Source organism: Ovis canadensis, chromosome 1 (assembly GCF_042477335.2).
Source record: "Ovis canadensis isolate MfBH-ARS-UI-01 breed Bighorn chromosome 1, ARS-UI_OviCan_v2, whole genome shotgun sequence".
In the NCBI taxonomy this organism is placed as follows: Eukaryota; Metazoa; Chordata; class Mammalia; order Artiodactyla; family Bovidae; genus Ovis; species Ovis canadensis.
In genome coordinates, this window is record NC_091245.1 from 99,970,793 (window position 1) to 99,994,845 (window position 24,053).

Consider the following 24,053-nt stretch of genomic DNA (forward strand, 5'->3'; position numbering starts at 1 on the left):
ACATGAGTTCCCAACCCCGAACCCCCCTCCCACCTCCCTCCCCATATCATCTCTCTGGGTTATCCCAGTGCACCAGCCCCAAGCATCTGTATCCTGTATTGAACCTAGACTAGCGATTTGTTTCTTACATGATATTATACTGTTTCAATGCAATTCTCCCAAATCATCCCACCCTCTCCCTCTCCCACAGAGTCCAAAAGACTGTTCTTTACATCTGTGTCTCTTTTGCTGTCTCACATACAGGGTTATCATTACCATCTTTCTAAATTCCATATATATGTGTTAATATACTGTATTGGTGTTTTTCTTTCTGGCTTACTTCACTCTGTATAATCGGCTCCAGTTTCATTCACCTCATTAGAACTGACTCAAATGTATTCTTTTTACTGGCTGCGTAATACTCCATTGTGTATATGTACCACAGCTTTCTTATCCATTCATCTGCTGATGGACATCTAGGTTTCTTCCATGTCCTGGCTATTATAAACAGTGCTGCGATGAACACTGGGGTACACGTGTCTCTTTCAATTCTGGTTTCCTTGGTGTGTATGCCCAGCAGTGGGATTGCTGGGTCATAAGGCAGTTCTATTTGCAGTTTTTTAAGGAATCTCCACACTGTTCTCCATAGTGGCTGTACTAGTTTGCATTCCCACCAACAGTGTAAGAGGGTTCCCTTTTCTCCACACCCTCTCCGGCATTTATTGCTTGTAGACTTTTGGATCACAGCCATTCTGACTGGTATGAAATGGTACCTTATTGTGGTCTTGATTTGCATTTCTCTGATAATGAATGATGTTGAGCATCTTTTCATGTGTTTGTTAGCCATCCGTATGTCTTCTTTGGAGAAATGTCTATTTAGTTCTTTGGCCCATTTTTTGATTGGGTCATTTATTTTTCTGGAATTGAGCTGCATAAGTTGTTTGTATATTCTTGAGATTAGTTGTTTGTCAGTTGCTTCATTTGCTATTATTTTCTCCCATTCTGAAGGCTGTCTTTTCACCTTGCTTATAGTTTCCTTTGTTGTGCAGAAGCTTTTAATTTTAATTAGATCCCATCTGTTTATTTTTGCTTTTATTTCCAATATTCTGGGAGGTGGATCATAGAGGATCCTGCTGTGATTTATGTCAGAGAGTGTTTTGCCTATGTTCTCCTCTAGGATTTTTATAGTTTCTGGTCTTACATTTAGATCTTTAATCCATTTTGAGTTTATTTTTGTGTGTGGTGTTAGAAAGTGTTCTAGTTTCGGTCTTTTACAAGTGGTTGACCAGTTTTCCCAGCACCACTTGTTAAAGAGATTGTCTTTAATCCATTGTATATTCTTGCCTCCTTTGTCGATAAAGCCCAGAGATAAACTCACTTAATCTTAATGGTCCGCTTCACAAGAGAAAAGTCCCTGAAAATGTAAGCTGATTTTCCATGGCTATTTGGAAAAGCAGCAGAATCTGGATTTAAACTTAGTTGAATCCGGGTTCCTCCCACCATCTGCCCAGCCTCCCAACCATGAGGGCTGTGTTAAGGAACCCAAGTAGTTAGATTGGGAGGAGGAAGGCACTCCAGGCAAAAGGAATAACAGAGGCATGTTCACGAATCGGGTTGTGGGCGGGTGGGGGTGGGTGGGTGGCGGTGCTTCCTTGGTAGCTCAGCAGTAAAGAGTCTGCCTGCCAATGCAGGAGATGTGAGTTCGATCCCTGGGCAGGGAAGATCCCCTGGAGGAAGAATGGGCAACCCACTCCAGTATTCTTGCCTAGGAAATCCTATGGACAGAGGAGCCTCGAGGGCTACAGTCCATAGGGTAGCAAAAAGAGTTGGACACGGTTTAGTGACTAAGCAAGCACACGTGTTCACAAATGGTGAATCTTGGGCCACAGCTGCCATGGAGTTGAGTAGGAGCTCTCTTTCATATTTATCAAAACTCCTCCCCACTGCCTGGGTTCCTTCCTTCCTTGGGGTCATGCCCTTCATAAAACTGTCTGATGATCATCAGAATAGTAGCACTTAAGGTGCAAGAGGCACTATGTGCTTCTCCAGTCTCATTCTCATAACATTAGGAACTAGGTTCTATTACACCCATTTGACGGATGAGGAAATAAGCAATTTCCTCATTTCCTCATGAGAGTAAGAACACATCTGTTCGGTAACTCAGGTTTCTAATACTTAATCATTTAGTGATGATGCTCACCAGGCAGAGAGATTATCATGAAGGGCCAAGGAAAGGAGATGCTGAACTCTTTAGGAAAATATGTCTAGTTATGGCTCTGCCTTGCCACTCTCATCAAATTCTTGTGCAACAAATGTGAAAATCATTTAACCAAGATGTCCAGAGACGTCCATTCCCATTCCATCAGATGTAGGACCTTAAGGGCCTCCCAGGTGGCACTAGTGGTAAAGAACCCGCCTGCCAACTCAAGAGCCACAGGAGTCACAGGTTCAATCCCTGGGTCAGGAAGATCCTCTGGAGGAGGGCATGGCAACCCTCACCAGTATTCTTGCCTGGAGAATCCCATGAGCAGAGGAGCCTGGCAGGCTATGGTCCATGGGTCACACAGAGTTGGATACGACTGAAGTGACTTAGCACACATGCAGGCAAGGACCTTACGTGCCTGAGAGAGTATCAGAATTCTTCAGCCTCCTCCATCTTGATAAAAAGGATTATCCAAACATACTGACTCTATTTTTGCAACTCTCTCCCTGCCACACTAACTTCCAATATCGGCGAAGCTAAGCATCTACTGTATGCCAGGTATTGTTCTAAGAGCAAGTAACACAAAAGTCAAGACCCCTGCTCTCTAGAGCTTAACATCTGCCAAAAGTGACAAAAAGTAAACAAGATGGTTTCTGATGATAAAGGCTACAAATGATGAGATCTGGTGGTGAGGTAGAAGGAGGAAGCTGAATTTAAAAGCCATTTCTGGGAAGGTAACATTTCCATTCATACCCAAATGACAAGCAGGACCCAGCCTTCAAATCTCCAGTATCTATCATATTTCGGGGGCTGAAAAGGACACCAGCAATCTAGTCTCAGCCCCTTACTGATAGATGAGTAAACAGAGACTCAATGAGATGATATGCAAATTCGTTCCACATTTCTTAAGGACTTCCCTGTTGGCTCAGACGGTAAAGAGTCAGCCTGCAATGCGTGAGACCCGGGTTTGATCCCTGGGTTGGGAAGATCCCCTGGAGAAGGAAATGGAAACCCTCTCCAGTATTCTTGCCTGGAGAATCCCATGGACAGAGGAACCTGGTAGGCTACAGTTCATGGGGTCGCAAAGAGTCAGACACACTGAGCAACTAACACTTTCAACAAGATTGAAACACAAGATCTCCCAGCTGACAGCAAGGCTGCCCTACTGCTCCACAGGGCCTTTGGAGACACATATTTGAAATGTAAGCACATTTGTGGTTATGCTTGAACACATATTTCTAATTTTATTTTCAATACACCCTTGGGGAAAAGATGAGAGGCTTTGATAGGCAATAAACTTGAGGCTCCAGTTGGCAAAGGGACTTGTCTAATGGCCTGTCACTAACAACTGAATCAAAGCCCAAGTTATTTGTATTCCAGTCCCATGTTCCTTCCCTGGGATGAGAAACAGTTGTCTAACCAGTGGTCTATGAAAGTAAGACATCATTACTAGCAACTTCATAGTTTATGGTGCAAAGAACAAACAAAAGAGTCAAAGATAAGAACAATTTACTTTGTCATAACACAGAGACTCAAAGTCCCTGAGTTATTTGCTGCAGGGAAGAACATGTGACTCCAGGTGACTAGACAACCATGGCCTGAGACAAAGAGCCCTTGTGCCTTTTGGAAACGGGACTGAGAGTTCACTCATCGGTGCAACGTTGCAGCACCTGTAACTGAGGAGATGTGCGCTCCTACAGAGCCAGCCCAGACCAAGAATATCCTCCACTGGGGAGCCCCGAGACGACAGTCACACTTAAGCCTCTTGACCACTTCCGCTTAGGAAATAAGTTACTAAGTAGTGGCTCCCAAACATCCTTTCCCACAAGAATCATCTGAAGGGATGTTGCAGAAGGAAAAAAAAAAAAAAACAAGATTTTTCATGGCCTTACAAGATCCAAAGAACTAGACACTCCAGAGGGTAAGGTGGGGATCTGTTTTAAAATTCGGTCAGCCTAAAAATCCACGGACTTTTCTTATTTCTCAGAGCTATAACATGATAAAAAGCATTTTTATTATCCAGTGAGAAAGTTGTTAGGTTGTATCTTTTAACGGCTGCTTCCAAAAGAAAATCTCTACTACCCAAAGCCCTTGAACAGTGGGAAGGTCTGTGAGAGAAAGAATCTCCCTGGAAATCTGTGAAGTTTGTTGTCTCCCTCCCTTCCCTCTGGCTGGTGCAACCCTGGGAAACCTTGCTTTGAGGGTCAGATTACCTATTCTCTTGTGAAGCAGACTCCAGCCTGTGAGGGTCCGGGTGTCTCATGCACAGAGAGCCTCAGAGTGTAGAGATCCCTCATCCCCCAATCCCACCATCACCAACGGGGCCTGCCTGGCTTCTTCCCCACCAGGCTCTCTTCTGCCCTGGACAGCCAGCTACTGCATAGAAATGGAAAAAGAAAAAGAAAGAAAGGGGGTCTGGGCCTAGGTGGTCAGGGCCCTCAGTCACAGGCACCCCGAGTCAGTTCTTACCTAGGTCCCGGAGGAAGAAGAGCCACTGGCCTCACCAGGAGGTTCTCTCTCTGCTGGTGAGCTCTAGTTGGAACTCACTGGACTTTGAACAAAGGTTGATTTAAAAGCTGATATATTTAACAGGGATCTGTGGTCTGAGTTCAAATGACCTCTGTCCAGCTTGCTGTCAGCTGGCTGGGCTCTGAGCTGGGCAAACCTGGAAAACCCTCAGCAAACCCAAGGCTCAGGCCCACCTGCCTAGAGAGAGGCGCAGAGCGGGGAGAGCAATCTAGCCAGGGGGAGGGGCCTTCCGCTCTGCAGATGCCTCAGTCACACCCAAGCAATACCCAAGCCTCAGAGCCACCGCTGTCCCCCAGGCCAAGGGCAGCGGTGATCGCCAGCACCTGAGCACCCTGAGGTCTTCCTGGGGAGCAGTGCCTGTGCCATCTCACCCGTAGGAGGCCACAGGCCAAGAAGTCCCGGTAAAAGGAGCAAAGCTCCGTGTACGCCCATCCCGCCTCCTCTCCAACTGGCGTTCTTACTTTGCACGCTCTCGGGAAGCTGAGCCAGTAAAGCCCCTGCTCTTATTTCTCAACTCCTTTGCTTTCCTCATACACTCTCTCCTCTCTCTCTTTCCTTTCTCTGTCTCACCTGAGGGTGCTCTGTTTCTCTTCTCCGACAACTGGTTTCCCAGTCCACGCTCAGAACCTTCCCGGCAAGCCCTGCTGGGCAGGTGGAGGCACTTCCACAAGCTCCTGGGCCAGCTCCTGGGCCAGCTCCTGGGCCGGCTCCTGGGAAGCACAGTGGCGTCCTGAGCTCAGCCCCTAGCCCCGAGCAGCTGATCCCTATCAGCAGCACCCACACAGGCAGACCCAGTGCTGGGCTTCTCACTGACCTGGATCCTCAGCCCACACTGGAAATCAGGACAAGAGATTGCTCCGAGCAGTGAAGCAAAGAGAACCACAGGCTGAGGACAGGGTGGCCTCGCCCTCCTCCACCTACATTCCAAAAGCGCCTCTTGTCTTTGCTGGGCCTTGGCTGCTCTCAGGTGAAGGCACGGCAGGAGCCAGAGGGTAAATGGTCAACAATGACAGACATCTGAGTAGCTAGTTCATATCAGGTCATCTCCACCTTCACATCTACTTGGGCCTCCTAAATGTCTCCCAAAGTGGACAGTAGAAGGGGAATATCTGGATGTAAGATCAGAACACCTAGATTCAAATTCTGACTCCATCACTTACCAAGTGTTTGATCTAGAGGAATTTATTTATTTTGACTGTCCTGGGCCTTCGTTGCTGCAGTCAGACTTTCTCTAGTTGCAGTGATGGGGGCTACTCTCTAGTTGCGATACGTGGGCTTCTCACTGAGGTGGCTTCTCTTCTCTTGTTATGGAATTCAGGCTCTAGGGAGTATGGACTTCAGTAGTTGTGGCACACGGGCTTAGTTGCCCTGCAGCATGTGGGATCTTCCTGGACTAGGGATTGAACCCATGTCCCCTGCATTAGCAGGTGGATTCTTAACCACTGGACCACCAAGAAACCTTGAGGAATTCATTTTTAACTCTGAGTCTCACTTACTTTCATCAGGTAAATGGTTGTTATAACATTGTTTTTAGAAGTTTTTTTTATATTGAATAAAAACATCTCTCACTTCTGCCCCTGAGTTCTCACGGCTCCCTCTGAGCTACACACTAAGTGTACTCTATTTCTGCACAGAAGCTCTTCAGATATTTGAAGGCTGATGTATTTCCCACTTGTGTGTTAGTTGCTCAGTCGTGTCCAACTCTTTGCGACCCTATGGAATATAGTCCGCAAGGCCCCTGTGTCCATGGAATTCTCCAGGCAAGAACACTGGAGTGGGTTGCCATTTCTTTCTCCAGGGGATCTTCCCGACCTAGGGATCGAATCCCGGTCTCTTGAATTAGGCAGATTCCTTACCACTGAGCCACCAGGGAAGCCGAATCCCCCATAAGCCTTCATTCCTCTGGGAGTCAATGGATCCCTTCATTCCTTCAGGTGGTCTGCCTTTGCCATGACTTCAATACTTCTTGCCCTGGATCCCAGCCTGTCAACATCCCTCTTAAAATCAAAGGCCTGAAGGGGAAACTTGGAGGTGAGGGAATTAGTTCTTTATCTTGAGTGTGGGTTTTGTCTACAATGCCCAACGAAACTATACACCTACAAGTGGATGAATTGTGTTGTATTGAAATAATTCTTTAATTTTTAAAGTAGCCAAAGTCAGCAGAATTATTCTTGAAATTTCTAAAGTTAAAAAAAAAATTGAATGATTAAAAGAAAAGGCAATTTCACAATGCAGTTTACCCTTGGTCTGTATTCAGAGACTTCTCAGACTTACTGTTCACCCCAGGCCAGATGGGATAGATAGCAATAGCCTGAAAAGTGGAAATAGAAGAGGCCTTGATATATAGAGACACTATTAGTTCAAAATTAAATAGAAATGAGGAATTGTTTGTTTTAATGACAAAACTCTTCCCCACTGTTACGTGGAACTGAATGAGATTTGCCCTCACTAAAATTTGGATTTAAAAAAATGTCATGGCAATAACTGGCTGTGATTTGGTTAATGCAAAGCAGAGTAGGTCTTTTTGCTGATTGTTTAAATCAATTACTTAGATCTAGACATTAAAGACAAGGGAAAATCACATTGTCTATTGTGTGTGCCTGGTAAGCCTTTATATCCATTATTCTGTTAACTCTCAGCATGATCTTATGAGACAGTATCCCCATTTTACAGATAAGTGAAGTGAAGTTGCTTAGTCGTGTCTGACTCTTTGCGATCCCGTGGACTGTAGCCTACCAGGCTCCTCTGTCCATGGAATACTCCAGGCAAGAATACTGGGGTGGGTTGCTATTTCCTTCTCCAGGAGATCTTCCCGACCCAGAGATCAAACCCAGGTCTCCTGCATCACAGGCAGATGCTTTACCGTCTAAGCTACCAGGGAAGCCCCAGGATAAGCCCCTTATCTTAATTTACAGATAGAAAGAGAGAAGTCACTCAGTCATGCCTGACTCTTTGTGACCCCATGAACAGTAGCCTGCACCAAGCTCCTCCGTCCATGGGATTTTCTAGGCAAGAGTACTGGAGTGGGTTGCTGTTTCCTTCTCCAATTCTATTTCTTGTCTTCTTATTTTACAGATAAGAAGCTTTTAAATCCATCTGGTTAATTATCTTATCAGATCTCCTGGCTCAGAAGGCTTACAGAGCCTGTCTGTCTCCTTAGGTAGAATTGTTTTTCCTCTACAATAAGGCCTCCCACTATCCAAGGAATGTGCTGTCCTTCCCTAGAGGTACTCAAGAAGAGGCTGACGATAACCTGTGTCATGTTACAGAAAGAAGTCCTGCATTGTTAGGGGATTGGAGTAGGTGATTTCTTGGGTTGCTTCCAACTCTAAGATTCTGTGAACCTAAATGCTGTGGGTCCTGCCCTGGTGTGTGTAGGGGCAAGAGTTATGAGCATGGAATTTGGCATCAAATAGATGCTGAATTGAATCTTAAATCTTCCATTAACAGTTTTATGTTTTTTATTGTGAGCTTAAATTTGCCTGGGCTTTATCTATGGAACACCTGGCAGCTTGGGTGGAGGGTTTTCTGTTTTGTTTTTGTCAAGCAGATCTTCTCCATACACATAGAATGGTGACGAAAGACACGAAAAACCTTGGGTCAATTTATGTTGGTTACTTGCTGTAGTGCTTCTAGATCATGCAAAAAATGAACGTCAGTTACAGCACCAGTACCTCCTGAAAGCAGATCAGGTCAGGAACTTGCAAGAGAAGATTCTTTTTCTTCTCAGAGTCCAGGCCAAGACAGGTGGTTTCCTTCTTATTCCTGATCCATTTTACCCTGTTCTGTTTTTTCCATAAACCTATCTCCTTTTATCATGTTTATACAATGTTTATTAATTATATTCTGTCTCTTCCCCACCAGAATATTATCTCCCCAGGGATAGAGATTTGTAATTGTTTTGTCACTGTATTCCAAGAGCCTAGAATATAAGCCTAGCTTATAGCAAGCTTTCCAAAAATGAATGAGTGAGTGAATAAATGAATCAATCTCCTTTTGCTAACAGGGTTGGTTTTTACCCCACCCTTTCACTGAGATTGTAGGCTTCTGAGATTCTGGGCTCCCTGCAGGGTCTCAGTTCCTAGGTCTTAAGTCCTGTCCCAAAGTGACCCTGGGAAAATAGACTACTTGGTTACTGGTTTTCAGCTTTCTCCTCACTTTCTTTCACTTCACTTTCTCTTCACTTCTGGACCTTAGCAATTTCTTCCCTTTTTTCCAAGTTCAACTATGTAGTTGAAAACAATTTTCCTTTTATATATTTTACCCAGTATTTCCATGAACTTTGTAGAGAAAGGGATTTCAGGTTTTCTAGTCTGCCATGTTTTCAGAAATGATTCTGTCACTTAGCATTACTTTGCCTCTCAAAATGTCAGCTTTAGACAATCCTGCAAACATACAACGGAGAAGGCAATGGCACCCCACTCCAGTACTCTTGCCTGGAAAAATCCCATGGATGGAGGAGCCTGGTGGGCTACAGTCCATGGGGTCGCGAAGAGTCGGACATGACTGAGCAACTTCACTTTCACTTTTCACTTTCATCCATTGGAGAAGGAAATGGCAACCCACTCCAGTGTTCTTGCCTGGAGAATCCCAGGGATGGGGGAGCTTGGTGAGCTGCCGTCTGTGGGGTCACACAGAGTCAGACACGACTGAAGCTACTTAGCAGCAGCAGCAGCAAACATACAATAATCAAAACAGTGTGGTATTGGCACAAAAATATATATGGACCAAAGGAACAGCCTAAAAAGCCCAGTAATAACCCACACACTGATGGTCAATTAGTCTTTAACAAAGGAGACAAGACTATACAACGGAGAAAAGACAGTCTGTTTAGCAAGTGGTGTTTGGAAAGCCAGGCAGCTGAATCAGTGAAGTTAGAACACTTCTTCACACCATACACAAAAATAAACTCAAAATGGCTTAAAGATTGCAATAGAAGATATGATATCATAAAACTCCTAGAAGACAACACAGGCAAAATATTCTTGGACATAAATCATAGCAATGTTTTCTCAGGTCAGTCTCCCAAGGCAAAAGAAATAAAAGTAAAAATAAATAAATAGGACCTAATCAAACTTATTAACTTTTGCACAGCAAAGGAAACCATAAACAAAGTGAAAAAACAACCTACAGGCCGGGAGAAAATAATTGCAAAGAATGCAAACAACAAGGGCTTAATCTTCAAAATATACAAACAGCTTATTTAGCTCAATTAAAAAAAAGGAGGGAGGGGGGCAAAAGACCTAAATAGACATTTCTCCAAAGAAGACATAAAGATAGCTAAACAGCACATGAAAAGATGCTCAACATCACTAATTATTAGAGAAATGCAAATCAAAACTACAATGAGGTTTCGCCTCATACTAATCAGAATGGCCATCATCAAAAAGTCTACAAATGATAAAAGCTGAAGAGGGTGTGGAGAATAGGGAACCCTTCTACACTGCTGGGAGGAATGTAAATTGGTACAGCCACTATGGAGAACATTATGAAGGTTCCTTGAAAAACTAAAAATAGGACTTCCCTGGTACTCCAGTGGTTAGGAATCTGCCTGCCAATGCAGGGGACATGGGTTTGATCTCTGGTCCAGGAAGATTCCACATGCCACGGGGTAAATAAGCCCATGCTCTAGAGCCCACGTGCCACAACCACTGACGCCCATACTCTGCAACAAGAGAAGCCACCACAGTGAGAAACCCACACACCACAGTCAGCGAGTAGCCGCCTTTCGCCGCAACTAGAGAAAGCTTACAAGCAACAACAAGGACGCAATGCTGTCAGAAAGAAACTGAAAATATAATTACCGTATGATCCAGCAATCCCTCTCTTGGGCATTGACTCCAGAAAAGACAAAAAACTCTAATAAAAAAGATACATACACCTCCTCCCCCTCGAAGAAGATACATATACCGCAATATTCACAGCAGCACTACTTACAATAGCCAAGACATGAAAGCAACCTAAATATCCATCAACAGATGGATGGATAAAGATGTAGTACATATACCCAATAGAATATTACTCAGTCATTAAGTAAAAATGAAATAAGGCCACGTGCAGCAACAAGGACGGACCTAGAGATTATCATACTGAGTGAAGTAAGTCAGACATAGATATCGTATATGACTTGTATATGAAACCTAAAAAAATGATGCAGATGAAATTATTTAAAAAACAGAAACAGACCCACGGACATAGAAAACAAATTTATAGTTACCAAAAGGGGAAGGGGGGGGAAGGACAAATTAAGAGGTTGGGAGTACACTGCTATATATAAAATCAACAACAAGGTCCTACTGTATAGCACAGGGAATTATAGTCAATATCTTATGATAACCCATAAGGAAAAAGAATGTGAAAATTATATATGTATAACTATACAGAGATAGAGATATACAACTGAATCACTGTATACCACAAACGGAAACAACATTGTAAATTAACTATACTTCAGTTCTTAAAAACTCATTAAAAAAAAAACAAACTCCAGTTTTTTCTTCTATGAAGTACAGATACTAACAACGTTAGAGTATTTCTTGGAGACTTAAAAAGACATTTGTAGATCACCCAGAACCTGACGAACCCTCAATAGAAAATAACATTATTGTGGTTTTTGCAAGAACAAGACCTCTTAATTTATGGGCACATGTTGTACAAGCAAGCTCATGGAAATAAACGGGCTAGACGTACACAGTGGGCAACTCTGTTCAGGAGTTCAGAATGTTTGGGGCATCATGGATGGCATTTTTGCCCACACACAACACGGCATTTTGTACAAGTGGTCAGGAACAGAAAAGTAAAAAGACATCCCAATGCTTTCCATTTTTTTCCTATCATGTCACATGGAGAAATTGGTAACAGTTGCATAGCTCATCACTAGAGTAAACAAATGAAGCTTTTTAAGGCTGGAGTGACCTGCCTAGGGCCAAGTGTCCCAAGCTCTGCCCACACTCCCCAGAGGGGAAGGGGATCAATATTTGGATATGCTTGAATAAAACAAGAAAACATCATTGAGGGCTTCCCTGGTGGCTCAGTGGTAAAGAATCTGCCTGCCTACGTAGGGAACAGGTTGGATCCCTGATCTGGGAAGATCCCACGGGGCACACAGCAACTAAGCCATGTGCCACAATTGTTGAGCCTACGCTCTAGAGCCCAGGAACTGCAACAACTGAGCCCACATACCAGAGCTACTGAAGCCCACACCCTCTAGAACCTGAGCTCTGCCACAAGAAAAGCCACCACAGTAAGAAGTCTGCGCCACAACTGAAGACCAGCCCTGCACTCTGCAAATGAGAAAAGCCCAGGCAGTAATGAAGACCCAGCACAGCCAAAAAACAAATAAAAATACTTAAAATTCATTGAGAGCAACTAAATAAAATTAAGCAAATGAAGATTTTACCATATCCATTGATTGAAACTTCAGCACTAAAATAGTTCTCCAAACTGATCTACAGATTATTGTATTTCTAATCAAATTTCCCACAGGGATTGTTTGTTTTTTGGTGAAACTCGATAAACTGGTTCTGAAAAATAAGAATAAGGAAGGAGTTGTTCTCCTGGGTAGCAAGATACTAGAGAGACAATAATTACTACAATATGGCATGGCCGCAAGGTAAACTCTAACACTGGAACAGACTAAAAAGCCCCCAGACAGACCCATACAAATAGAAACAATATGACAAAAATGGAGGAAAAGGCAGGTCTTTTTTCAATAAATTGCTCTGCTGTATTCCTTTCAGGTCTGGTTTATTTCATTCAATACGATATTTGTGAGATTCATCCATGTTGTTGTGTGTAGCTGTAGTTCATTTGTCTTCATCCTGGGATTCTGTTACGTAATGTCCAAACAACAGTCAGAACTTGGGGTGATACCTGCCCAGGTGGCAACACAGTATCCACATTGGAAGGGATCTATATCTTGGCATTGGCATACATTAAGAATCTTGGATCTCTCCACCTCAATTGTTTTTATTGTGATAAAGTATACATAACATAAAATTTACCATTTTAACCATTTTTTAGTGTCAGAGGCATTATGTACTTTCACATTATTGTGCAACAATCACCACCATTCATCTCCAGGACCTCTTTATCTTCCCAAACTGAAACTACACGTCTATTAAACAACTGTCCCTTGTCATCCCCTGGGGCTCTGGCAACCAACATTCTATTGTTTGTCTTTATGAATTTGACTACTCTAGGTACCTTGTACAAGTGGAATCACACGATATTTGTCTTTTTGTGACTGGCCTATTTCACTCAGCAAATATCTTCAAGGTTTATCCATGTTTAGCATGTATTAGAATTTTCCTTTTCAAGACTGAATAATATTCCATTGTGTGTATACACCATATTTTATGTATTCATCCACTCAGTGTTGAGTGGATTACTTTTGGCTATTGTGAATAATGCTGCTATGAACATGAGTGTACAGACATCTGTTTGAGTTCCTGCTTTCAGTGCTTTTGAGTATATACCCAGAAGTGTAATTGCTGGATTATATGGCAATTTTATGTTTAGTTTTTTGAGGAACTGCGGTACTGTGTTTCCACAGCAGCTGCTCTATTTGCATTATCATCAACAGTGCACAAAACTTCCAATTTCTCTGTATCTTCACCGACACTTGATATTTTCTGTATTTTTTAAATAATAGTCATCCTAATGGGTATGAAATGATATCTCCTTATGGTTTTGATCTGTATTTCCCAAAAGATTAAAAATGTGCTTATTAAACTTTTGTATATCTTCTTTGGAGAAATGTGTATTCAAGTCCTTTGCCCATTTTTAATCAGATTGCTGGATTTTCTGTTATTGAGTTGTACCAATTCAATTTTTTTACTATGCAAAAAGACTCAAAGAGATGAAGTGACTTAACCAAGTCACTTAACCCCAAGTTCAGAGCAGAGCCATGGATAAAAAACTTGGGATTTTAGGGATACGAAGATGGTTTAATATCTACAAATCAATCAGTGTGATAAAACACATTAACAAAAGGAAGGATAAAAATCGCATGATCATCTCAATTGACACAGAAAAAATGACAAAATTCAACATCCATTCATTTTAAAGTCTCATCAAAGTTGGTATAGAGGGAATATATCTCAACATAATAAAGGACATTTATGACAGACCCACAACTAACATCATACTGAATGGTGAAAAGCTGAAAGCCTTTCCTCTAAGATCAAGAATAAGACAAGGATGCTCACTCTCACCACTTCTATTTAACGTAGTATTGGAAGTCCTAGCTACAGCAATCAGAAAAGAAAAAGAAATAAAAGGCATCCAAATTGGAAGGGAAGAAGTAGAATTCACTATTTGCAGATGACATTACACTTAGATAATACTTTGACAATACTTTGGCTACCTGATGTGAAGAGCCAACTCACTGGAAAAGATGCTGATGCTGGGAAAGATTGAGGGCAGGAGGAGAAGGGGGTCACAGAGGATGAGACATTTGGACGGCATCATCGACTCAATGGACATAAGTTTGAGCAACCTCCAGGAGATAGTGAAGGACAGGGAAACCTGGCGTGCTGCCGTCCATGGGGCTGCAAAGAGTGGTACGTGACTGGGAGACTGAACAACAGTGACAACAAATGACACTAGAAACCCCTAAAGTTTCCACAGAAAGTTGTTAGAACTTATAAATGAATTTGGCAAAGTTGCAGGATACGAGGCAAATATGTAGAAATTTGCTATTTTTCTATACACTAGGAAGGAAGGAAGGAACATCACTCAGTCATGTCCGACTCTTTGCAACCCCATGGACTGTAGCCTACCAGGCTCCTCTGTCCATGGGATTTTCCAGGCAATAGTACTGGAGTGGATTGCCATTTCCCTCTCCAGAATAATGAACTATCTGAAAGAGAAAATAAGAAAACAATCTTGCTCAAAATTGCATCAAAAAGCATAAAGTACCAAGGAGTAAACTTAAGGAAGGAGGTGAAATAACTGGAAACTACAAAACACTGATGAAGGAAATTAATGATACAAATAAATAGAAAGTTAACTCATGCTCTTGCATTGGAAGAATTAATATTGTTGAAATGTCCATAACTACCCAAAGTAATCTACACATTTAATGCAATCCATATCAAAATGCCTATGACCTTTTTCACAGAACTAGAACAAATAATCCTAAAATCTATATGGAACCACAAAGGACCCTGAATTGCCAAAGCAATCTTGAGAAAAAAGAACAAAGCTGAAAGTATCACTCCCTAACTTCAGATTATAGACTATACTACAAAGCTACAGTAATCAAAACAGTATGGTACTGGCACAAGGCATATACTGGAACAGAACAAAGGGCACAGGAGTAAATCCCCACACAAGGGCAATTAATCTAGGACATACAATGAGGAAAAGACAGTCTCCACAATAAGCAGTGCTAGGAAAACTGGAGAGCTACATGCAAAAGAATGAGATTATAACATTTTCTCATACCTTACATAAAAATAAACTCAAAATGAATTAAAGACCTAATTGTAAGACCTGAAACCATAAAACCATAAAACTTGTAGAAGATAACATAGGCAGAATACTCTTTGACATAAATTGTAGGAATTTTTTTTTTATCTATCTCCTAAAGTAAAAAAAAGAAAAAAAAATTTTTTTAATGAGACCTAACTCATCTCGTATGCTAGTAAAGTAATGCTCAAAATTCTCCAAGCCAGGCTTCAGCAATATGTGAACCATGAACTTCCAGACATTCAAGCCGGTTTTAGAAAAGGCAGAGGAACCAGAGATCAAATTGCCAACATCCGCTGGATCATGGAAAAGCAAGAGAGTTCCAGAAAAACATCTATTTCTGCTTTATTGACTATGCCAAAGTCTTTGACTGTGTGGATCACAATAAACTGTGGAAAATTCTGAAAGAGATGGGAATACCAGACCACCTGACCTGCCTCTTGAGAAACCTATATGCAGGTCAGGAAGCAACAGTTAGAACTGGACATGGAACAACAGACTGGTTCCAAATAGGAAAAGGAGTACGTCAAGGCTGTATATTGTCACCCTGCTTATTTAACCTCTATGCAGAGTAACATCATGAGAAACGCTAGGCTGGAAGAAGCACAAGCTGGAATCAAGATTGCCAGGAGAAATACCAATAACTTCAGATATGCAGATGACACCACCCTTATGGCAGAAAGTGAAGAGGAACTAAAAAGCTTCTTGATGAAAGTGAAAGAGGAGAGTGAAAAAGTTGGCTTAAAGCTCAACATTCAGAAAACAAAGATCATGGCATCTGGTCCCATCACTTCATGGGAACTAGATGGGGAAACTGTGGAAACAGTGTCAGACTTTATTTTTGGGCTCCAAAATCACTGCAGATGGTGATTGCAGCCATGAAATTGAAAGACACTTACTCCTTGGAAGAAAAGTTATGACCAACCTAGATAGCATATTAAAAAGCAGAGACATTACTTTGCCAACAAAGGTCCGTCTAGTCAAGGCTATGGTTTTTCCAGTGGTCATGTATGGATGTGAGAGTTGAACTATGAAGAAAGCTGAGTGCCGAGGAATTGATGCTTTTGAACTGTGGTATTGGAGAAGACTCTTGAGAGTCCTTGGACTGCAAGGAGATCCAACCAGTCCATTCTAAAGGAGATCAGTCCTGGGTGTTCTTTGGAAGGAATGATGCTAAAGCTGAAACTACAATACTTTGGCCACCTCATGTGAAGAGTTGACTCATTGGAAAAGACTCCGATGCTGGGAGGGATTGGGGGCAGGAGGAGAAGGGGACGACAGAGGATGAGATGGCTGGATGGCATCACCGACTCGATGGACATGAGTTTGGGTGAACTCCGGGAGTTGGTGATGGACAGGGAGGCCTGGCGTGCTGCGATTCATGGGGTCACAAAGAGTCTGACACAACTGAGTGACTGAACTGAACTGAACCAAATAAAGCTTAAAAGCTTTGCACAGTAAAGGAAACCATCAACGAAATGAAAAAATAACCTATTGAATGGGAGAAAGTATTTGCAAATGATATGACTGATAAGGGATTAATATCCAAAACAGATAAACAGATCATACAACTCAATATCAAAATAAACAATTCTGATTCAAAAATGGGCAAAAGACCTGAATAGACATTTTTCAAAAAAGAAGAAATATGGATGGCCAACAGGAATATGAAAATGTACTCAACATCACTAACCATCAGAGAAATGTAAATCAAAACAATAATGAAATCCCACCTCACACCTGTCAAAATGATTATCATCAGAAATTCTATAAATAATAAATGCTGGAAAAGGTGTTGAGAAAGGAGACCCTTCAGCTGTTGGTGGGAATGTAAACTGGTGCAGCCACTATGGAGAACAATAGGCAGTTCCTCAAAAAACTAAAACTAGAACTACCATATGATACAGCAATCCTCCTGTTAGGCAAACATTTGGAAAAAGTGAAAAGATTAATTTGAAAAAATACATGTACCCCATGTTCATAACAGCATTGTTTATAATAACCAATATATGGAATCAACTTGAGTATCCGTCAACAGATGAATAAATGAAGAAAATGTGGTATATAAACTGGAACACTAGCCATAAAAATGAATGAAATTCTGCCATTTGCAACAGTGCAGATGGACCTAGAGAGCATTATGCTTAGTGGAGTAAGTCAGACAGAGAGAGACAAATTGTGTGTGTTATCATTTATATGTGGAATCTAAAAACCAAAACAAATAAATAAATATAATAAAACAGAAACAGACTCACAGATGTAGAAACAAACTAGTGGTTACAGGTGGGAGAGGAAAGGGGGAGGGGCAAGATAGGGTATGGGATTAAAAGTTTAAAAGGACTATGTATAAAATAAGTAAGCAATAAGAATATATTGTATAGCACAGGGAAATATAGCCATTATTTTGCAATAACTTTAAATAGCATATAATCTATAAACTTATTGAATCACTATGTTATATACCTGAAACTAATATTGCAAATCAACTATAGTTCAATAAAAAATAAAGCCAAGGCCAATGTCCTTCTACGACACCAGTCTGCCTGGGTTAGTACAAGATTCTAGCCTCCACCCTTTACATTTCAGATAAATCCCTGATATGTTCATATTTTTACTCCAACTTCAGATCTGATTATCCTTGTCTTTTTAGTAGCTCATTAACTTACGTGGAGCCTGATATTTTAAGCTCCAGCGGTTTTCTGCCCCTGACTGTCAATGTTTATGACAATCTCCTCTGTTACTCCCTAGATTACTCTGGCCTCATCCAACACCTGAAGAAGCATTCTGTTTAGTCTGCATACCTTTGGAGGAATTTATTAGGCCAGGGTCCAGATACAGAGTTGAGATAAATGTTTTACAGCAGTACCAGGCAATGGGCAGGAGGAAGGGCAAAGTCATGGTCCTCAGCTGGTTCACACACTGTGGCTCCACATGATTCCTGAGTTAAACTTTCTAGTGTTTTTTCAGCAACCAGGTAGCAGGTCAAGGCAGGTCTGAGGACCCCTAGAGAGCTGTGACTTATTAATACTTGGAAGTTGGCTACAAAGGACACTTTAGTAGTTATTTCCTCCCTCTTCCTTTTCCCAGTTGAGGGGTCAGAATACACAGTACTTTTCCACTGGTAGGGGCGGGGGCAGGAAACAGGTGCCGAGCAAGAGCAGGCCATGTCCTCGGTTCCTGAATGCATCAAAGTCTGGGTACTCTTGGAATACCAATTAGGGTCTATCTTTACCTCTTTCTGAAAGACACACAAATGGAGGATCAATGATCCTTGGGGAGTTTCCAGCTTCTCAGGGGCCCCAAAGGGACAAGCTTAGGGGCAGGTAAACAAGGAAAGTGCCAGAGACCTCAAGGCCACAGCCTCAGCCTGACTCCAGCCCTCACAGGGAGACTGAGGACCATCCCATTCAGGAGTGAAAGGCCAGTGAGAGAGAATCAAGACAAGGAACAGATTAATGGACCCAAGTCTGTGGCATGATTTAAAAGACACCCCTGCCTCAAAGTACTGCCTCCTTCAGGATGGTCTCAGGACTTCTTGACACTCTAGTTAAGAGAACCAACTAATTCATGTGCATGCTATTTTTCCCCATTGCTTAGAATTTTAACATGCCAGAAACACACACACACATACAATACTCACCTTCATTATCCATTGAAGAAAGTACCTCTTCTCAGAAGCCCCAGTCAAATTAAAGATGATCCCAACTGATATACCATAAGGTGGTATACAGCCTCTATGCCCCCAGCTACAGGAGTGCTACAATGGATCCCTTGCTAAACAGTATCTTTTTCCTTTCCCCTAGATCAGCCTGGAAATATTCCAGAGGACAAAATGTTAAGTCCCTGATTCAAAGGCTTGGGCATCAGGAGGCCTGGGATTCCTAGGGGCTGTAGGAAGGCTGAAGAAGTGCAGATGTCACAAAATGCAGGAGGCTAGTTTCCTCAACCCCTTTGGCCAAAGACAGAGCTCGGCAGGAGACTTACAACAGAGCTCAGGACTGGAACTCACACCTGCCACTTGTGGGGCAGCTGTCAAGAGGCTATAAGCAGAGAAAGATAGGGATCTGCAGCTTCAAAGCCACATGCTGTGTGACTCTGCTGTCTAATAGGCAGTGAACTGCAGAAAGGAGCCGTCTTCCTATTTGCTCACATGGCACAGTGTGGCTTTGCGGTGGCAGTGAGGGGGCACCCCAGCCCAGAAGACACACAGAGCTGTGACTGCAGCCATTTCTGCCACCAGGCTGCTGTATCCTGAAAAAACCTGGTATATCGCCATATGGATCAGCATGTGGAGCAGGTGGCAGTGTTCAGCCTGCCGAGCCAGCAGTTCTGCAGGAGGGAGGCCTGGCTGCAAAGGAACTGGTGTCCTCTGTGACCAGGAAGAGGTAAGACACTCTCCTGTACACCAGTGACCTGGGCAGATTTCTTCTGCCTTCAGTTTAAAACTTGAGGTCATTATTCCCAGTAAGCCATTCACTACAGACTAGAAATTGGGATTGAAACTGTGAGAGGCATTGCTCCCAGAGCCTGCCTTGTCACCCTAATACCTATACCCCTGAAGCTGCCACGCCATCCCCATAAAAAACAGCCCTGACTCTCTCCTCATGATGTTACCAAGGACTCTGGGCAAGAGGCCAGTAGAGACAGAGGCAGGGGGTGGGGACTGAAATGCCTACACAGCTTTGCTCTAAATGCCCTCTGGCCCTGAAGTTCGTTTTCCTTCCAGAAAACTATTGGCTGTACCAAAGGGGTCAGTTCACCCTTCCCCAGGGGAGACGCTGGGCCTCCCACCAGGCCCATGGAGCCAGGAGAGGCAGAGGCCAAGACAGAGAAAAGAAGTAGATCCCTTTTCTCTGTCAGCCTCTGACATGCTTCTTCACATGGCCTGTTGTCCGGGTTGCTCTCACAGCAGTCACAAAGCAAGTGTAAGCCCCAGGTCAGACCCAGGATCAGAGTGATCTCCCCAGCCAACACCCCACACACAGTAAGAGCCCCACGCGGAGGCAGCCAGGGGAGCCTCAGGGGGAAATGTGACAGAATAACAAATTTTCCCTTGCGTGCAGATGTGGCCTCAGGCATTTCATTGCCGAAAAGTCTGATGGGGTCAAGTGAAATGTGGAAATTAGCCACAAAAACTAAAGTGATCTTTGGCGACAGTGAATATACTAGGCTCCAGCTATGCTGAGGCAAGCGACAGGTCTGAGCCCCATGCACACTTGACAAGGGAACTTTACAAACCAGACTCTGTTTGGAGCAGAGTAACAAAAATGAAGGAAATATTGACACTGTGCCAGAAGGAATAGGTGAAGAAACTAAGGATATTTATCCCAGAAAGAAGAAATGTTAGCTAAAATGATTAACTTTCTTCAGTGATTTGATGAGATCCCACATAGAGAAGGGTTTCCCTGGTGGCTCAGACAGTAAAGAATCCACCTGCAATGTGGGAGACCTGGGTTCAGTCCCTGGGTTGGGAAGATCCCGTGGAGAAGGAAATGGCAATCCACTCCAGTACTCTTGCCTGGAGAATCCCATGGACAGAGGAGCCTGGTGGGCTACAGTCTATCGGGTCACAGAGTCAGACACGACTGAGCGACTAACACACACACGTGGAGAAGGAATCCGGGTAGTGCTAAAACTCAGCATTTATTGAGTACTTACTATGCGCCAAAAAAGCAAGCTAATTATTTTATGCACACTTTCTCATTTAATCTAAACATCTTATTTAGATATTTTAGAAACATATTATTTCCATTCTACAAATCAGGAAAATTCAGAAAAGCTGAGAGACTTGCCCAAGGTCACATACCTAGTGGGAGAGTAAGCAGATGAGCCCAGGCCTGTGACTCAGCCACCATCCACAGACATGTTCTGTGCGGCGCTCTCAGCAGAATTAGGAGCAATGGTTGGGTAAAAGGAAGGCAGCTCTGAAGGCAACAGGAGGGAGAATTTTCAAACAACTGGAGGGTTCAACAAAGAATAGTGGGTGGATGCTGTGAGTGGTCATGAGCCACACACAACTAGAGATGGAGGCCGAGGATTCAAGAAGTATTAAATAATGCAGTTGTCAAGAATTACAGCAACAGCAGCACCTGGGAACTTATTAGGATCCCAGATCCTTGGATCCCACTGCAACCCTACTGAATCAGAAACTCTGTGGCTGGGCCCAGACATGTATATTTTACCAAACTGTCCAGGTGATTCTGATACACACTCAATTTTGAGAACCACTGACAAGGAAGCTTCTACACTCTGCCAGGGACTGGACTAGATGACTGTGTTTGTCCCTTCCATCTCTAAGACATCACAGTTCTACAGAAGTGAGATACAAGTATGACTTAACAATTAACCAGATTTTAACACAGAGCACTTTATAGTAATATCCTGGAAACAATATATCAGCTGTTAAATTGTGTTATTGGACTCAGGCACCTCAGACACGTGAAGGCTGACAAGATAAATATCTGGGAGACTGTGGACACTGGGGCTGCCCCTCCAGCCAGCAAGCAACCTACATTCTAGCCACCTCAGCCACTTCACTGGTTTCCAAACAAGCCCCGAGTGGCCCCACTCCTTGTTCATTCCTATTGTTCTTCTATCCGAAAAGCACTTACCTTTTGAAATTCTCTCTTCTTTAAAAGCTCAATTCAAATGTCACCGTTCATGAAAGTGCCCAATAGTGTCTGGTGCACGGATTAGTCTCTCTTCCGGCTTTCCTTCTTGGGTGTCCTCTCACTTCTGGGTGACTTGCAGCACCTGGTGCAGTCGGTCGGCTCTGGCTCACAGGGGTGGGGCCTCAGCAGAGAGTGTTCTCCTGAGAGGAGGCCAGCACTCAGGCACGTCAACCCCCCAGTGCCTACCATACAATGATTCTCAGTGAGGAGGGATCAGAAGTGGCATCTTAGGAAAATGATTTAGGCAACTATTTACAAGATGCACAGATGCCGCCTCACTGTGAGAAAGAAGCCCTCTACGATTCAGTTTCTAGCCCTGAGGTCTTTGCAGAACTTTGAGGTTTTTGCAGTAACCAGTGTGAATACATAGCTATGCCGTTGGGGCTCAGGGGGCCCACCTTCGTGCATCTACAGCCCTGTTATGTTCAACTCCTCTTCATGTTCATAACAATCTGTGTTATATAATCCCTGGATGATGAGAAATGCTGAATGCCCTCACAGCTAACCTTCTAAGTACCCCACAGAGACAAGCATGGACAAATCTCCTTTTTAGGGAACAGGAGGTCATAAATTTGACCACTATTGTATGGACAGCAAAGAAGGATACTGGGTTACCAGATACCAGGTCCAATTTAAGAGTTAGTGTCAGCAGGGCCAGGTGTCCTGTGGGCTGTGGTGGGCTGGCCTTGTGACCAGGATGCTGGTGAGAGACATGGAAAGGGGATGAAAGATCCCCCTTCTCAACAAGGGTTTCTATACCACAGGCTCCTGGAATTGACTCATTCTGAATGCTGAAAGCTGAATACTTCAGTGGAATAACAAGATGTTCCTGATGTATTTCTCGCCTGACAACGCCCAGACAATGGTTTCCTTGTCCACTGAAAGGACCTCAAACTCCAGAAGTCCTGTTACTATTTGGGGGTGGGGCACAGAGTACTAAAAACAGGAATTCCCTGTCCACACAAGTGGAGAGGGACTCTAGTCATGAAAAATGTCACCCAACCCAATTAGGGCTCCTGGGTAGCCCAGCACTGGTTGGCAATCATGGTAGAGTTTGCTGCAGAACCAGGGGATTCCTGTTGTACTGAGTCCCCACTGGCACACGGCCTGGCCCAGCCTTGCAGAGGTTAGAGCCCAGAGTTTCTCATTCTCAGACCAATGCTCTTTCTACCAAAGTACACAATCTAGAGTTTAGGAATAATCGTCATGGTCTCCCCAGCCATCAACAACCAAGGAGGAATAGAATAGAATGGAAATGGGTGAGGGGGTCACGAGTGAAGAAATAAGGTCAGTCACCCACCCCCTCACCTCTATGTATAGGACCATTTGACTGCCGCCATCCCTCATCTCCCTTGCTCCCCCCGGCCTCCCTGCGTCACTCCTGGCCCATCTTCCCCTTCACCCTGAAGCAGCTCTGTTCTCTGTCCTGTGCTGTGCTTAGTCATGTTGGACTCTTTGCAATCCTATGGACTGTAGCCCACCAGGGTCCTCTGTCCATGGAATTCTCCAGGCAAGAATACTGGAGTGGGTTGCCATGCCCTCCTCCAGGGGATCTTCCTGACCCAGGGATCGAACCCAGGTCTCTTACATTGCAGGTGGTTTCTTTACCATCTGAGCCAAGACCCAGTAATTAGACTGATTATGGAATGTGGCTTAGGAATGAACTCAGGACAGGAGAGGCGTTGTCTAGAGATCAAATGGCAGACTCAGGATATTTGGAGTCAGCAGAAGCAGCCCCACATAGATTAACAGGCCCATCTGGAAAGTAAAAAGTAAAAGCATAGAGAATAAAGACATAAAAATGCCATCACTTAGTCTGGGTCAGGACTTACCCACGAATCAATTTTTGGCAACTTCACAGCTGAGGGAGAAGAAAGAATAACCTGGCAAGGGCCTTCCCAGAGGAGACTGACCCTAGATCCCAATGTCTCTATCAGGACCTTGGTGTCCTACTCCTAAGCCAAGTCCTCTCTCAAGAAAAGACCAGACGCCTTACTTTATACTTGAGAGCACATTCTGTCCTTATAGTGTCAAGACATTAAGATATTCTAATTTCAGTCTTATCCTTATAGTGAGCTACCAAGTGAAAAATCTTTGTCCCTCAAGGTGAAGAAAACAAAGAGTGGTTTTTCTCAGCCTTTTCAGCACCTTAGTCTATTTCTAACACATGCAAAAAAAAAAAAAAAAAGACCATATAT

The 24,053-nt window shown here is 43.3% G+C and overlaps 1 protein-coding gene across 5 annotated transcripts in view; it reads right to left on the reverse strand.

Moving 5' to 3' along the window:
- PDZK1 (PDZ domain containing 1) overlaps window positions 1-22,309 on the reverse strand; it is a 55,659-nt gene extending 33,350 nt beyond the window's left edge. The window contains exons 1-2 of one of the 5 annotated variants that reach the window (XM_069602695.1): window positions 5,526-5,688; window positions 5,282-5,421 (exon numbers count right to left, since the gene is read on the reverse strand). The gene's annotated coding sequence lies outside the window, so the exon portion shown is untranslated. Of the gene's footprint in view, window positions 1-4,395; window positions 4,559-4,651; window positions 5,689-21,795 lie in introns of those variants that run through there. The other 4 variants (XM_069602686.1, XM_069602671.1, XM_069602679.1 and 1 more) reach the window with 4 other exon arrangements.
- Between the last annotated feature and the right edge of the window lie 1,744 nt (window positions 22,310-24,053).